We start from the raw sequence: 16,468 nt of genomic DNA on the forward strand, positions 1-16,468 counted from the left end.
ATTGTTCTTATTTATGTTCCCACAAGCAATGGATGAAAGTGCCCATTGCATCACATCCCCTCCAACATTGGATATCATTTGATTTTGGTGTTTTTCAGTGTAGTGAATATGAAATGGTATCCCATTGCGAGTTTTATTTCTCTGATTACTCGTGAAGTTGCACATCTTTTCATATATTTACACACCATTAGTGTTTTCATTCATTCAACAGATACTGTTTGAGTACCTCCAATGTGCCAGGTACTGTTGGGGTCTTTTCCACTTCTTTAGTCTGTACCTATTGATTGCCTGTTTTTCTACTGGTTTGTTTTCCTTTTTCAAAGAAGTTCTTTATATGTTCTGGAAACATCTTTTGATATATGTTTTGCCTTTTTATTCTATGGAGTTTTGGGGGTTTTTTTATGAACAGTAGCTCTTAATTTTACCGTAGTCAGATCCTTTTTCTTATATTATCTTTTAAGAAGCCTTCGAATTCTGTCTTTCAAATTAAAGACCTTATTTCCATTTGAAGTGTATTCATATATATTATATGAAGAAGGGATCCACTTTCTTCCTTTTTTTCCCAAATGGAGAACTAACTTTTCTGGCATTATTATTGGATGTTCTGTCCTTTACCTGCTAATCTACAATGTTCTCTTTGCCATGAGTCACGTCCCTATGTGTATGTGTGGGTTTGTTTCCCACAGGGCAGCTGTGGATCTCCCTTCTATTTCATTATTCTACTTGTCTCTCTATGCCAGTTCCATGGCACCATACTGTATTAATTACTCATCATAAATTAAATGCATAGTGCCTGCCACATATTAAGCACTCATTAGATGTCATTTTTTTATTTTACTACAGAACACATTTTCATATGTTGTTTTAAATAATATCTAGAACTCTGTAGAAAATTAGTGAATAGTCAGTAGCAATAACCACTTCTTTTTAACCACTTCTCTGATCTGATCAGAGACTTCAGAAATGTACGTGTACAGTCATTGCCTTTGCCTCTTCCGAAGCCCTTGGGACAAGGTGAATGGCAGACTCTACAGCTCCTTTACTCCTCCTCCACCTGCAGTCTCTCAGAAAGGCTAAATGAGGGCTTGGCTTTGGCAGTTTGGTTTGTTTTTGTTTTTTTTTTTCAGAATTTGGTTTTGAAAGAGAAAATTATGTGAAAAATAAAAAAGCATATCTAGGAAAAACTTCTAGTGATAAGCATCTGGAATATCCAGTGTTCTACACCGTACTTCTGTTCTGTATTTTACTTTTTATAAACCACTTCAGAGTCTTTACAAATACACCCATTTATTTGATGCAGGAGAGGGAAGTGCCACAGTTTAACTATTACTGAGAGCAATGTTCTTTGCTCTGTTGGTCTTGGACTTCCACAGGCTACTTAATTCCAGATGTTAAACTGTTTTTTCAGAAGCTTTGTTAAAGTGCCAGAGCATTAGATTTTTTAAGGCATTTCCAAACCCCAGCTGATTATCACAACACACAGGAATCCAAACTTTCAAAGCTCAGCTTTGGCTCTGAAGTGTATCAGCAGCTGCAAGAAATATGTGCGAAGGCTCAGGTTCACAGGCCTGGGATCTATTGTCCTTATATGGTAAAACTTTAAGTAAATTTCCTTTACTTCCTAAGTGTCAGAGATTTGGTTCAATAGTTTAAAGAACTCTAAATTTTCTTGATTCCATCAAAATGAATTGCAGCTTGATAATGGTAATAGTCATATCACAAGGTGATATGTAGGCTCTAAGTAATTTTATAGATTGCTTAAAAATTCTTTAATTTTATTCATTCTACCCATGTGTACACAGTGATGAATCTATTTTACATTTTACTCCAGCTGTATATTTCAAAGTACATGAACAAAATAACCTTTTCCCAAATGATTTTGTATTAGTACACATTTACTACTTGTATTTTTCTTAAGAAGCTTCATTATTCCCTAGGGAACCAACTCTGTGCTTCCCAGGAATGGAGAGTGTCTTTTCCATCCACCCCATCTCCCTCCAGCGGATGGCAGAGGAATCATCAGTGATGCCTTCCACATAATGGAGAGAAACAAGGGGGACTTAGAGCTGCATCTTAGCAACTGACTGATAGTGAAGAAGAGGGGGAAGACTTTTTAGTTAGGGGGATGACTAAGCAAACACATAGAGGCAACGATGACTAAGAGACTATAGCCATAGGAAGGCGGTTTTCCCTAAGTGAAGGGGACATTGTGGTTTGCTAAGAGGGGAAACAATTGGTAGAAGATCCTAAGAGATGAAATTCAATGTTCCAACAGCAGACTATTCTTGTGTCCATTTGTATCATTTAACAAATAACATTAGAACATCTAGCATGGTATAGTAGACTTCACATTCAATAAATTCTTGTCAGATAGAGTTGAATTATAATGAGAGTTTACAGTAAACAAGAGACTCTTCTGGGCCTTAAACCAAAATGTTTTAAAATTAGTTTTTAAAAAGTTCAATTTCCTACCACTAATACCTGGAATTTGTTACATTAAGGAATTTAAAAAAAAAAATACGTCCAATGCCTCTTTGTTCCCTAACCCCATGGGGAGCCTCAGAATGGTAGTGAAACACAACAGTTTACCCTCAAATGGCTCAGCAGTTGTCATCATGGCAGCTATCAGGAACTGCAGGTGTCTTTCTCATAGTCATTACATTTCGGGCCCACTGGAATTAATTTCTGCTGCCATGGTGTCTGGATCTAGACAAATATACACTGAGCAGTCATTTTGCTAAGGGCTGGGATCCAAAAATGAAAGACAGACACCATGACAGCGCAGTGGGATAATGAACACAGCACCAATTCCCCCATCGGGGTCAACATTGACTTTGTCAGTCAAAGAAGCATCCTGTTTAAGGCAGGTCCCTTATCCTTCTAACTGGTTTTCCAGCTATTTGAAGTCTTCTCTTTGTCCTACTTGACCTGAATACTTGTAGTTGGTTTTTAAAATCTTCCTCAAAGCTACTTATTGCAATAGTTTCTGATGTTTAATTTATATTTCTTTGTTCTACTACCTCTAACTGCTTTGTGAAGGTACTGGTAATTATTTTTAAAACATGCAAAAGCAACAACAAAAACCCTCAAGCCTACATTCTTTAGGCAGTAATTTTATCTATTATAAAAAGCTGTGAGAAAACTTAACTTGAGCAATTCATAACAATTTATTGCTATTTCTTGGACTTCTGCTTCTCTGTCAAACTGTTATTGATCTGTTTCATGGATGACAGTGACTGAATAGTTTCACATGGCCCACATTGGGTTCTATGATGCTGTGATTATTTGTGGGCTAGACCAAAACTGGCTGGTCTGGGTCCCTGCCAGGCACTCCATCAGAGGACCTCTGGTGAATGTAGTTGGATAGAACTGGGCCTTAAGACATTATCTCAGCCTCGTGGATGAGCAATCCCGTCTACAACAGCCCCGCTGCCCTTTGATGATGACTTTGCTAATGCGGTGTCTCCCGCACTGTTGGTCCATATTCCCCAAGGTTGTTACATCAGAAGTGAGGGGTTTTTTCTCGCACTACTTTATTTGCTTTGGCGTTCCATCAGAGAAGCAAAGAATTGATTATTTATGAGATAAAGTTAAGTAAAATTGAGAACCAAAATATTCCTGGGACTAGGTCATGCCTATCACTGCAGAATTACCTTTTAAAATGTAATCAAATTACACATTCTAAACTAAATCACATTCAGCACCTAAACCTAAAAATATTCAATGTTAATCTCATTTTCCATTTTTTCAAAAGGAGATAAACATTAATTTGAGGGAATTTTTTAGATCTATCTTTTTATACTCTCTGTTGGTATATATATGAGAGAATTTGTATGATTACAATAGGCATTGAATCTGCCCAGTTAACTTGTAATCCAACATCTCAAGTAGGGATAAAGGCTAGTGGAATAATGAGTCATACCTGATAGTAAGTTTTCATGAAAACTTTAGCATAGGACCCTCAAAATTGGTTTTAGCCAGTAAGTAGCATTTCCTGTACACAGTGTCGAAAGTTCATATATGCATTACAAATAGTGCTGAAATGACACGAAGTACCCTCAAGGTGAATGCAGACTGCCATAGGAGCACAGGAGTAAATAGCTGTAGTGGGAGCTTGATGACCCTTCACGAAAGAGGCCGTGTTCCAGCTGGGTCTAGGAGGATGAGTAGGAGTTCTAATGGAGGAAGGTGGAGGATATTTTTGGCAGTATGTAAAGAAAAGCACAAAGGTGTGACAAAGAATCTCTGTAGAACAGTAGGTAGTTTGATTTGACTAGAACTTAGAGTAACAAGGGACTAATTAGGAGGTTAGACTATGATTGTCGTGCTGAGATGGTTAAGCTTTGTCGTGTATGAGGGGGGACCCCCCAAAAAAGCAGAATTTCTTCTGGAGGGTGAGCCCCCTGTAGTATAGGCTTCTCCTGCTAGGTGAGTGTTAAGTCTCCTTCTAGGGACTTATCTGTATCAGGGTACCAGCTGGTGTTGTTGTGAGACGCTGTGTTCAGTATCATTGAAATTTTTTTGAGGACTCTTTCAAGGCATTTGCCCATTTCATGATGGGTGACTTACCAGTGCACCTGCCCACACTGTGCTGAGTAGTCAGCAGTTTTTTACCGAAAATGGCATGGCCCCCATGCTCTACCCTCCCTGTTCACCTGCTGTCACCCAAGTGACTTCTTTTGATTCCTGTTTCCTCAGATGAAAAAAAAATCCTCAAAGGGAAATGTTCCATAAATGTGGAAAGGGTGAAATAAAAAATGGCAGCACTAAAAGGCATCAAAATCAATGAGTTTAAAAACTGTTTTTAGCAGTGGAAAAAGACATCTCAATAGGTGTATTGCATCAGATGGAGAGTTCTTTGAAGGTGACTGATATTTAAACATGTAATAATAAATACAGCCCTAGCTAGTGTGGCTCACTGGATTGAGTGCTGGTCTGCAAACCAAAGGGTCACTAGTTCAATTCCCAGTCAGGGGACATGCCTTGGTTGGAGGCCAGGTCCCGGTAGGGGACGCATGAGAGGCAACCACACATCGATGTTTCTCTCCCTCTCTTTCTCCTTCCCTTCCCCTCTCTCTAAAAATAAATAAATAAAATCTTTTTTAAAAAGAACAAATATACAATTTTTAATAAATAAATTCTGGGTTTGGGGTCCCGCCTTGTATTTTAGTTTAAGGGAAAATAATGGAGGTGTTTTGTTAGTTCCACAGCATGGTTATAACATGCTATTTGGGAATATCTCTGCTGTGGATTAGATGGTTAAAACCACTTAGGGGCTCCTGCAATAATTTATGCTAGAAATGCTGGGAGTCTGGACTAACAGTGACGGGGGTATGGAGAGGAAGAGATGAAGATGGAGGGTATGTACAGTTTGGCTGTTAGCTCCACGATGGCAGGAACCATCATGGATTCATTCAGCTTTGCTCCAGAAAGTTCTCTACACCCGTTGTGATCCCCTACTGGACATGGCCCCTTTCTTGCAAAATTCCCATCCTCTTAACTGGCGGGTCCAAACTGTCCAATGTAACAAGTCCATTTATTGATTCTACTGCTGTCAAGTGCATAGAATTGTCAGTGAAGGAGGTAAAATATTAAATATCCTCAGTTATCCATACTTCTTCATACATTTGTTTCATTCTGTTTGTTCATCTAGCTTGTGCTGAAAGAACAGCTACATTTTTAGTGGATTATATAGTTTGCCTTATTAAAGAAAATAAGGTACATATTATGAAATACTTTGAGGTGTTTTTAAGTGAAGTAGATTTATATGTGCAAATATAAAAAGACTTCCAAGAAGTGTTTTTGTTTCTTTTTTTTAACTAATTTGTAGATTGAATGTGGGGGTGCAGTGGGTCAGGCAGGGCAGGGAAGACTAATGGGGGAAAGATGGGGACAGCTGTAATTGAACAACAATAAAAAAAATTAAAATAAACTAATTTGTAGAACAATGTGATAATATATTAGGAAAAAAATCAAAATTATATATCTAAAAAAACATGTGTTTATATAATTACTTAAATGCCCAGAAAGCAGTATGAAAGAGAATATTCCAAATTGACAATATGGTTACCCCTGACAGAAAGACCAGAAATGGAGAGAGGATCTTTTAATTAATCTTTATTATTTGAATATTTTACCAAAAAAAATGCAAAAAAAAAAGACAGAGAGGAAGAAGGAGACGAGGCTGAGGAGGAGGAGCAGGAGGAAGAGGAGGAAAAGAAGGAGAAAGAATGTCTGTTAAGAGCAAAACAAAGTATGCCTTTGTTTAACACTGGAAAAAAAGGATTTAGTTTCATTGATTATTTTTAATATTGCTGCTAAAGTTGTGATTGGTAAAGTAGTACAATCGATCTAATCCCCAATCTGAAACTAGAAAATCTACATTTTAAACTTGGACCTGCCTTTGAATAACTATGAGCTTGAGCAAACAATTTAAATTCCATGTGCATCATCTTCCCACAACAGAAATAATATTTACCCCTAAAAAGGATGCTGGAAGAGACAAGTGGCAAATGTAAGCAAAAGAACTGAACTCTTTTGAATTTTATGTAAATGTAAAATAAGATACTCTGTTATAAATCTCTACATATAAGCATAAACTAACAGATACTTGGTATCTGTTACATAATATTTAACAATTTTAAATGTATAAATTATTGTTTAGGGTAATCTTGCATAATTCTTGAGTCAATATTGTAAAAAATTAACAATCAGTTCTTTCAGTTTCAGATTTGAAAAAGCCTCCTTTCAGATTTAAATTGAATGGGCAACCATTATTTTTAGTGCTTATAAACACGGTGGCGTTGTCCCCTTGAAATCTTCAATTAGTAGCATCTACTATCTAATTAGGTGAAAATGATAATCTAAGAAAGTCTATCGGTTATTGTAAAAGCAGATATTATAATTCAAGTGTATTTCCAGATGCCAGTGAATTGCTGGAAAGCTGTAAGTTTGACTTTCCGCTCTGATAGAGTTTTAAAAGAGGTCAGGGTACATTTTACCATAGTGTCTAGCAATGTGAGTTTATTCAGACCTTTTGGCAGACATTCCTGCACATTCAAGCTAAATCAATGAATCATCCATTGTTGGCCAGCTCCACTCTCTGTTGCTAAGAGATTTTTCAAGCATAATGAGGCTTCATTCTACATGGTCTGTGTAAAAGGGCAAAATACATTAAATTTTAAAATGTCTCCTCTTTCCTAAATTAGTAATTAAAACTTTGCCACATCTTTAATATTGAGGCAATGGGAAAGTTGATGAGCAGCTGGAAGACTTTCCACTTGTGAAAATACAGGAGAAAACTACCTGTTTTTTACTTTTCAAAAATATGTGTGCAGTGGAAATGGAAACATTTAAAAAGTGGACACAGCCCTGCCTGGTGTGGCTGAGTGGTCCGAGTGCCAGACTGAGAACCAAAGGATCACTGGTTCAATTCCCAGTCAGGGCACATGCCTGGGTTACAGGCCAGGTCCCCAGTTGGGGGCGTGTGAGAGGCAACCACACATTGATGTTTCTCTCCCTCTCTTTCTCCCACCCTTCCCCTCTGTCTAAAAATAAATAAATAAAATTATTTTTTAAAAAATAATTAAAATAAAAATAAAAAATGGACACAGATACTAAAAGCAAAAATTCAGCTAGGAAGGATTAAACTCTTAAAGACATAATGTGTGTTTTTATATGTTTCAAGTGAACATTTTCTTTCAGTTTTATTAAATATATTCTAATTTTTATAATTTCTCTTTCAGTCATAAAGATGTTCTTTACAATTTAGCATTTTATTTTAAGCTTTGATATAGTTCTTTAAATGTAAAAATAAAAAACTACCATGAAAGAATGGAATGTCATTTTCAACTTATAATTTATGAATGTGTAATGCATATTATGTTCTCTCTCTATATATATATATAGATAGATAGATAGATAGACAGATAGATAGATATATAGAGAGAGGTTGTTCCTGAATATATATATATAATTCCTGAATATTTCAAGTTTTAATGAGTTGTTAAAAAATAAAACAAAATGTATAATAGTTGTTTTATTTATGTGCCTTTTGGACACATTGATAATTCCACATTATTGAGAATCTTATAGTTCATTATAGAGATTAATCTTTTGTTTTGATGAGAGGAAAGAGATAGTTTTAACTAAAAATTTAAAGAAGAAAAAGCAAGCATAATATATCTTAACTGAAAAACAAGTTTTAAAAATGTATATTGGATTTGGGTGTTTTTCATAGTTTACCAGGATAAAATTCTATTCCATACATCTCTCATAAAGATGAAGCTTTTGAGATAGAATGCGGGCTTTGAAGTTCAACAGGCCTGCTGAGTTAAGATCTAGCTGTTCCATGTTCTAGATGGTGTAACCTCAAGCAAGTTACGCACCTTCTTGGGGCCCAGCCTCCACACTGTAACATGATAAGGCACACCACACTAGGTTGCTACAGGATTCATATGAGGAGACATGATAGCCCTGGCACACAGTGGGTCCCAGATAAATGTCGGTTCTCAGCTTCTCTGAAACTGTTGGAGGCTAATATCAATATGCTCTTAAATGCCTATAACTAAACCCTTTCTGTTTGAAATTGACAACGTTAGTGTTTTTGTTTTACTTCTAATGTCAACAGAAATGTATTTGGGTGAGTGGGGCAGATCATTTATCTCCTGCTGGGGAACTTGGGAGAAAAGCACATGAAAGAGTCTCACACCCTGGCCGTCTTTCTCGATGAAGTCTTATCTTTCTCCTTGTGGACCCCAGCTTCTTTTAAGACTAGTCCACATGCTATCTCCAGTTTCCTATTTACTGCTATAAAGCAGGACTTCATCAAGGGCACCTTAATTTCAGCCAAGGAGCAAGTATTCCCCAGCCAACTGTGGAGCAGGGAATAAACTGCACCTTAGTACCAGCCCTGTTCTGTCAATCCAGAACATTACTTTTTAAGACATTAAAGCAAACTTACCAAAAATGAGTGACCCTGTTTGTATGCTTAAGCTTCATGACACCTGTGTTTGTTTAGAGGAAATATTTCTGTGTCTGTACTAACAATTTGATGATGTACTCCCATTATAGAACCAAGTACATTATTTTTACAGTACAATTTTTAATGTCAGGGAAAAACAAGATCTTTTCCTCAGGTGTTTGACTATTTCCCTGTGTAATCTTAGATATAGTTTAAACTGTGTTTCTTTTAGGTAATCTTTGTTATGCTAGATTGTAGACCGAATGGAACCAAACCCCATTTGGCCTGTCTACTGAATTAAATGGAAGAGAATTGCCAGAATCTCTGCTCATGGAAAAACGTGAAGTGGCAGCTGTACAAAACTGATAGAGAACCTAGTCGCCTCTGTATAAAAAAGAGAGGGGTTCGTGAAGCTAAACAGTGGTATCAGCAAAAGAGCCTGTCTGTCCTCGCCAAAAGAAAATAAAACAGAGTTGAAAATGACAGTAAGGATACCATATTAGGTTCTCCAAGGCAAGGTTGTAGAGCCACTCATTCCCTGGCAAACCAAAAACAAAATAAAAGAAATATAGTCATACCTAAAGAAATGATGTTCCCTGCAAATAAAGAAAATGGCATAAACCGACTTAAATTACAGTGGTGGTGTTCAATAAGAGCACTAAATGGCACAACTCTTGTGGCTTCCTATTAGAATTTCTCTTTGCAATTATAATTTTTATATGATTCAACTTGAGAGAGAGAGAGAGAGAAAGGAAGGGAGAAGGAGAGAAAACTTCCCTCACTTTCTAAATCATGGCTCAGTAGTGTGTTATAAAACACCAAGAACGGAAAAGCCATTACGTGGAATATAAAGAAATACTTGAGTCTACAGTATCATTGAACTCTTGGAGTCAGTTTCAACAGACATGCTCTGTATTCCCACAAGAGTCTGGAAAATTAACTTCTATTTTTTTCTGTCTGGAGCTGCAGTTAGTGTTATTATTTGCTTCATGGCTCAATCCGGGTCAGACTGTTCTGCAGTAACACAGGTGGATGTTAAAACAGGGAATCTGTTGAAAAGATTGCAGAGGAACTGCTTCCCTAAAGCAATTTTGGATGGCAGTTTGATGGCAGTCAGCTATGGTAAGGACAAATGAAGATTAGCAGTACCTTCTAGAATGTGGTCTTGCAGGGTTTGTCACCTGCCATTCTACAGGTAGAAGTTTCATGTATAACGGGTCTTTATGTCCCAGTGGCTTCCTCTGAGAGGGGATCCTAGAAATGGTGGTCATTGAATTCTTAATACTCGTGAATTGTAATGTTGCTCTGAATTTTTGATTAGCTTTATTTGTGAAATACAATATGCAGTTCTTCAAGGAAAATTCCATAAAGCTTTACATTTCTCTGTGGGATTTAAAACATATTAGAAATTTACTGTTAAAAATAGTATAGAATGATTTTTTATCTTATTAAAAGTAGCAGGAAGGATATAGTTATGATTTAAGATACAGAAATTGTTTTTGTATTAATTTAATGTTTTATTGTCAGCAATTACATTGTTAAAATGTAACGTGTAACTTTTGCCAAGAGTACACTGTGTATCCATTTGTAAGCAATCACACAAAGGGAACTATGTTTTATGGTTCTACCCATTGAACTGTTCTTCTAGTAAACAACCTGACAAAATGGACCAAAATTTTCATTTTTTAACAACTATGTTAAATTACAGATCAATGGTCCAAAATAAAATCTGAACTGATTTAAATCATAAATCAACATTAGGAGGGAAATAGATCTTTTTCCAACTGAAGAGAGACATAACTTTTTTCTTTTGTGGATAACTTATTTTTCCCTTTACTAAGTTTAGGACTTGCCTGAACCATAGCCAGCCTTAAGAATCCCTTCGTTCAGAAATGTTCAATGTTATGTTGACTAAGGAGCAACTTGGGGGTTGAAAAATAGATCAGTACTTCAGTTTCTGACTTTAGGCTATTTTTAAAGAAAAGTGCTGAGAGTTCCAACTGAAAAATTGCAAGTGCTCCAGGACACTGTGCCTGGAAATAAGATTCCTGAATAGTGGAGCTTGGGGATGTTTAGGCTGCCCTTACAGAACGGAGCCTTCGAGTACATCTTAACTGTAGTGTGTCTCGCACGTTTTGAATGGTTCTTCTCAGATTTTCCTTGGTTGTAACTTTCCTATTTTGTTTTACTTCTGTTCTGTAATTCTGTTTCATTAACCTGGGAGTTTACGTGACCAAGGGGAAAATTCCCTCAAACTGGCTCTCGTCAGCCTCCAGACCAAACCCTCAGAAGCCCTAAGGGAAGGGGGGTCCCAGCCCACTGCCAACACACACACATCCCTCCTTATCACTTGCAGCAGACACTCCTCCCTGCTCACATACACAGCTCTCTTAAGAAAGCAGGTATCTGTTGGGGTTAAACTAATATTTTTGGAGGAAAAACAGGAATTCTAAGATTTTTATTAGTTCATTGTTTTCTAGAAACAAAACTTTCGGTCACTTGTAGTTACCAGAAAATCTACAAAGTATTTGGTGCTTGTTACTGAAATTACAGATTTCAGAAGAAATGATCAAATTAATCTGAATCTAAAATAGTGTGGGAAATTCATATATATTGTTTTCTTAAAATAGTTTGTCTATAAAACAATCTGGGAAGTAGTCTCATTTGCTGTTGGGTGAAAGACTGATAAGGAATAAGGGGGGCCATCAAGGAACGTGTATAAAGGACACAAGGACAAAGCCGAAGGGGGTAGGTTTGCGGGTGGGATGTGGGATGGGTGGGGCAGGGAAGTGTGGTGGGGTGAAAATGGAGGCAACTGTACTTGAACTACAATTAAGAAATAAAAATTAAAAAAAAATAACACAATGGGTAAAGCCGAAAAAAAGGACTGATTAAGGAAAAAATTTCATAGACTCTAGAAGAGAGAAATATGAGGTGAACTTTTAAAATACTTGATTTTGAAGACATTAAAAAAGAACTAAGTGCAGAACAGTTTATGAAAATGTTTTCTTTCAAATAAGATAGTAATAATGTTTCTTTGTGAACATTCAAATAGAGCCATATCCAATAGTACAGTTCAATGATAGAAATTTTAAAATAGCTCAAAAGTTACTTCTCTTAGAATTCAAAGTAAAATTTTATTTTAGCCTCATCACACTGTTTTTTCCTTAAGATGTATATCAACCATGCTATTCTGTATATGCTATCATCTTTTATACTTCTGGTTTATTTAGTCATTCTCTTGTGTTCCCAGGAAGTGAGTAAATCCAGGTAAAAAGGTGTCAATAATCGAAGATTTCAATTTTAATAAATTCAACTTTTCATAGTAGTCTCCTTTCTCTCTTTGGCATTCTAGGCTCTTGGAAAAAGGAATCATTTCTGTCATAATTTTATTGTTAGACTGTGTCAACACAGTATATTATCATAGCTACTTTTAAGTACCCAAAGGCAGTTTATACACAGCACTGAATTTTACCAATGAAACAGCGTGTTAGTCTAGTGTACCCAGAAGTGTTCACTTTTCAGCCCAAATGTTCTAGAAACCCCAGATGATTGCCTGCCACAACATTGAAGAATGTAATCACACATATATTTTTATATTTTTCATTTACGTATCATTATGCTGCACGGATATAAAACAGTTTACAAGGGTATGTAAAATACAAAGCAGAATCAATCAAAACATTGATAAAGGGGAAAATGAGAATAATTACCATCAGACAGAGCCGGGAATGAAATTAATGATATGCATGATTTACACACTGTTACAGATGGGTCACAGATTTCACTCTAAACTTTCTCTTTGCATTAAGAGGTGAGCCTAGTAGGTGTTTCAGCCTTTGAAGACCCAAAGGTTAAAAAAATATGAGTTATTGAGGAGAAGTGAAAGTGTTCTTACTACTAAGCTCAGAGAGGAATTCCCTCTTGGGACCCCATGTGGGCAGTGTGTGATGGTATGAATAGCACCATCTATCACATTCCCGTTGTAGGTGCAACTCCCTGTGAATTATTAGAGTAGGTAAACTTTTTTATTGAATTTATTGGGTAACATTGGTTAATAAAATTATATATGTTTCAGGTGTACAGTTCTATAACACATCATCTGTATATTGTATTTTGTGTTCACCACCCCAAGTCAAGTCCTCTTCCATCACCATTTATCCCCTCTTCTCCCTCTTCTACTGCCTCCCCACACGCTTTCCCTCTGGTAATCACCATACTGTTATCTATATCTGGGAAGGTTTTTTTATTTTTCTTTTCCTTTTCTTCTTCTTTTTTTTTTCTGGCTTCATCCCTTCACCTTTTTCTCCCAGCCCTCCAAACCCCTCCCCTCTGACAACTGGCAGTCTGTTCTCTGTATCCATAAGTCTGTTGCTTTTTGTTTGTTAGTTTATTTTGTTTATTAAATTCCACACATAAGTGAAATCATATGGTACTTATCTTAATTCAAATGTACTTTTCAGAACTTCTGGATGAGTAGACTGTGTTCTTCAGGCAGTCCTCCCTGACTGTTTTCAATAAATAATGACATTAGCCCAAGATTTTATTATGAAAAAGTGGCTGGGATACAACAGAACAAGGCCAAGATTTTTCCAAAGAGGAAAAAAATATATTTGGGCCTTCTTCAGGCACATGGACAGAAAAAAAAATGTGGGAAGGCTTTCATCACCCCACAGTCTGTTTCTTTAACAGAGCTGACATAGATGCTGTCTCAAAAAATTGTAAGGTTCTGTATCTAGAATCCTTGTGACCAAAATAAAATCTCAATAAGACACATTGAATATGGGCAATATTTTTTCCTTATATTGTCTCCAAGATGAGCTATTTGAGAATGCACTCCCAGGCAACTAAATGATTCCATTTCCCCTAGATTATTACTTATAAAGCAAATTAACAATAAGATAACTTTGGTTTTAGAATATTTGATTTATAGTCCCTTATTTTGGTTATTACTTTGTTGTTAGTAAGTTTGTCTTAACAGTCCATTCCTAGTTAGGGGGGTAAAATAAATCAAATTAGAATGCTTGGCTTCCTGCTATCTGCAGCAGAAGAATGAGCATCTATTTCATCGTAAAACAATATAGGGTTCTCTTTCTCCTGAATAGAAAGTTGCATGTGGAGTGCAAGAGGCAGGGACCTTTATTTCTTTTTCTCATGCTTCCTTAAAGGAAAACATTTCAGTGAATCATTCTGGTCCTTTGATCCATGACAGGAAGTGGTGGACCCCCTTGATCAACCACATTTTTTAGTGGATTTGCAGTCCATTTGCTTCAAAAGTGGGAAGTGGTTTCCACCATTTTCTCTGTGCGCAGCAGAGCATGTCCTGTGCCTGTTTCCTGTTTCTTCATGGAACATCTTAGGACAGGTGGGTGGAGTGAAGGAAGGTTCAAATGGGTTTTTAAATAAGGTTCACCCTGCTGGAGGAGGCTGTACAGTTCTCACTGGAAAGTAGAAGACCTTGCCAGTTCTTCCATTTGGTCATTACCAGTGGACCCTGAATTAAGCGGATATCTGATCCCTATTTGTCCTGTCTTTTTCTAACTAGCACTGGGATAGAAGAGAGGAAGCAAGTAGTGATTGACACCCCTAACCAAAGGCGAATAGGACCACCAGGGCAGGATTGGGTGACCTAACATAGGAGGCTATGTGACAGTATATTCCTTTCTATCCTTTGACTTGAGGTATAAAATTGACTCAAGTTTCTTTTTTTCTATGATAAGTAATAAGATATTTCTGTGTTTTTTGTTAGAAATGTCAAAGTTTGGTTCCACATTCTTTTGCCATTATTGCTGAACTATGTTAGCATAACTGTAATAGAATTTTTTGGTATTTTACTCATGGTGATCCCACTACATGAAATTTCCTCCTTATCTTCCCTGCTTCCATTCCCCTGTTGGGGGCCTAATTCCAACTCCAGCTAGAATTTGTGTTCCCTGGGATCAAGGAGCTCATCTTAATCATCCTTGTATCATATCATTCATTCATCCCTTATTCATTTATCCATTCAAAAACACCCAACATCTTGTTGGCATCTCTTATCTGGTAGGCACCCTGCCAGGCCCATAGTGCTGCAGCTGTCCACATGAGAGCAGAGGTACTGCCCTCATGGGGCTCATAGTCTCTGGTGAAGATCTCTTGACAAGAGGATTTCAACGAAGTTGCTAAGGCATCGCACACAGACCTGACACAGCATCAGCTACTCCACACACATCCATTCAGTGGACAAGTGAGTCAATAATGATGGAAGTGGTACATAGTCAGTTCTGAGCTTTTCATGTGGATTTTCTGGCTTCCTAGACTAAAAATTAATAGATAGTAAGTAATATTTAATGAACATTTGCTGTGGGTCAACACCAATGTAAATGCTTTATGTGTACCATTTTATTCATGACAACAGCCATGCCAGGTAAAAACAGCTTTTAACACCCACTTTACAGAAAAGGAAACTGAGTCTCAGTATAAGTAATTTGCCCAAACAATGAATAATTCTCAAAATAAGGATTTGAACCAAGTTGCTCAATTCCAAAGCTTGTGAGTTTAAGCACTTTGCTCTACAGCCTCTAGGAATTGTCTATTTGAATTCCTTTTAGTGAATCCTGGGCCAGTGGGATCTTAACAAAGAAACATCTGTCAGTCAGGAAACCAAATATTCTACATTGAAAGTAGAAAAAAATCTTCATCCGGAGCACAATGAAAGTGACACTTCCTTCTTTTTGTCATTTTTCAGAGAGTCACTGGTTGCCCTAGAATGGCACTATCTGCTAGAATTTTTCCTGGGTGTTACATCCAGAGACGTTAAAGAAGAGATGCCTGTGAATTTTTATAATGAAATTGTCATGGCTTTTAAAAATAAAGTATAATTTTATACTTTACTAAGGGACTTAATGATTCTGGACAACACATTTATAAATGGAACGAGGGGCAGGGAGTAGTGGCAGGGAACTGAAGCAAATGAAATGTGTTGCTTCCAGTTTCATCTCTAAAGGAAAACAATGAACATGGTTGAAATTATTTGTATATAATTACTTCTCATTCAGTCACTCAGATTATTTGTATAATACCATAGTTTATAATATTCACTGACTATTTATGTAACTTGGATTTACAAAGCTAGTGTTCAGGAGACAGGTTTTGTTTTTTTTTTTCCCCAAACAACAGTAGTAATAGCAACAGTGCTAAAATTGAGTTTTCTGTGTGTCAGGCACGGGACTAGGGCTTTTACATGCATCATTTCATTTAATCATCACAACAACCCTATGAGACCATCACTATTATAATCTCCACTTTAAAAACAAGCAACCCAAAAGTTGGAGAAGTTGAATACCAACCTAGGTCAAGGGACCAGAGTTTGGAGAGGTAGACTCATATTTGCAAGGTCACACAATTCATAAGTGTTTGACCTTATACTTAAAATGCAGTCTTGTAACAGGGTGCAGAACATAACCTCCATAATCCTTGACTGGGGGAAGGGAAGAAGGATGCTACTGTATTTAAGACACATTGCAT

General features: G+C 36.8%; 1 protein-coding gene across 2 annotated transcripts in view; it reads left to right on the forward strand.

Annotated features, from left to right (window-relative positions):
- DDAH1 (dimethylarginine dimethylaminohydrolase 1) overlaps window positions 1-16,468 on the forward strand; it is a 139,173-nt gene that overhangs the window by 54,800 nt on the left and 67,905 nt on the right. The gene's annotated exons all lie outside the window — the stretch shown is intronic.

Source organism: Phyllostomus hastatus, unplaced genomic scaffold (assembly GCF_019186645.2).
Source record: "Phyllostomus hastatus isolate PE091 unplaced genomic scaffold, TTU_PhHast_1.1 phas_contig_209, whole genome shotgun sequence".
In the NCBI taxonomy this organism is placed as follows: Eukaryota; Metazoa; Chordata; class Mammalia; order Chiroptera; family Phyllostomidae; genus Phyllostomus; species Phyllostomus hastatus.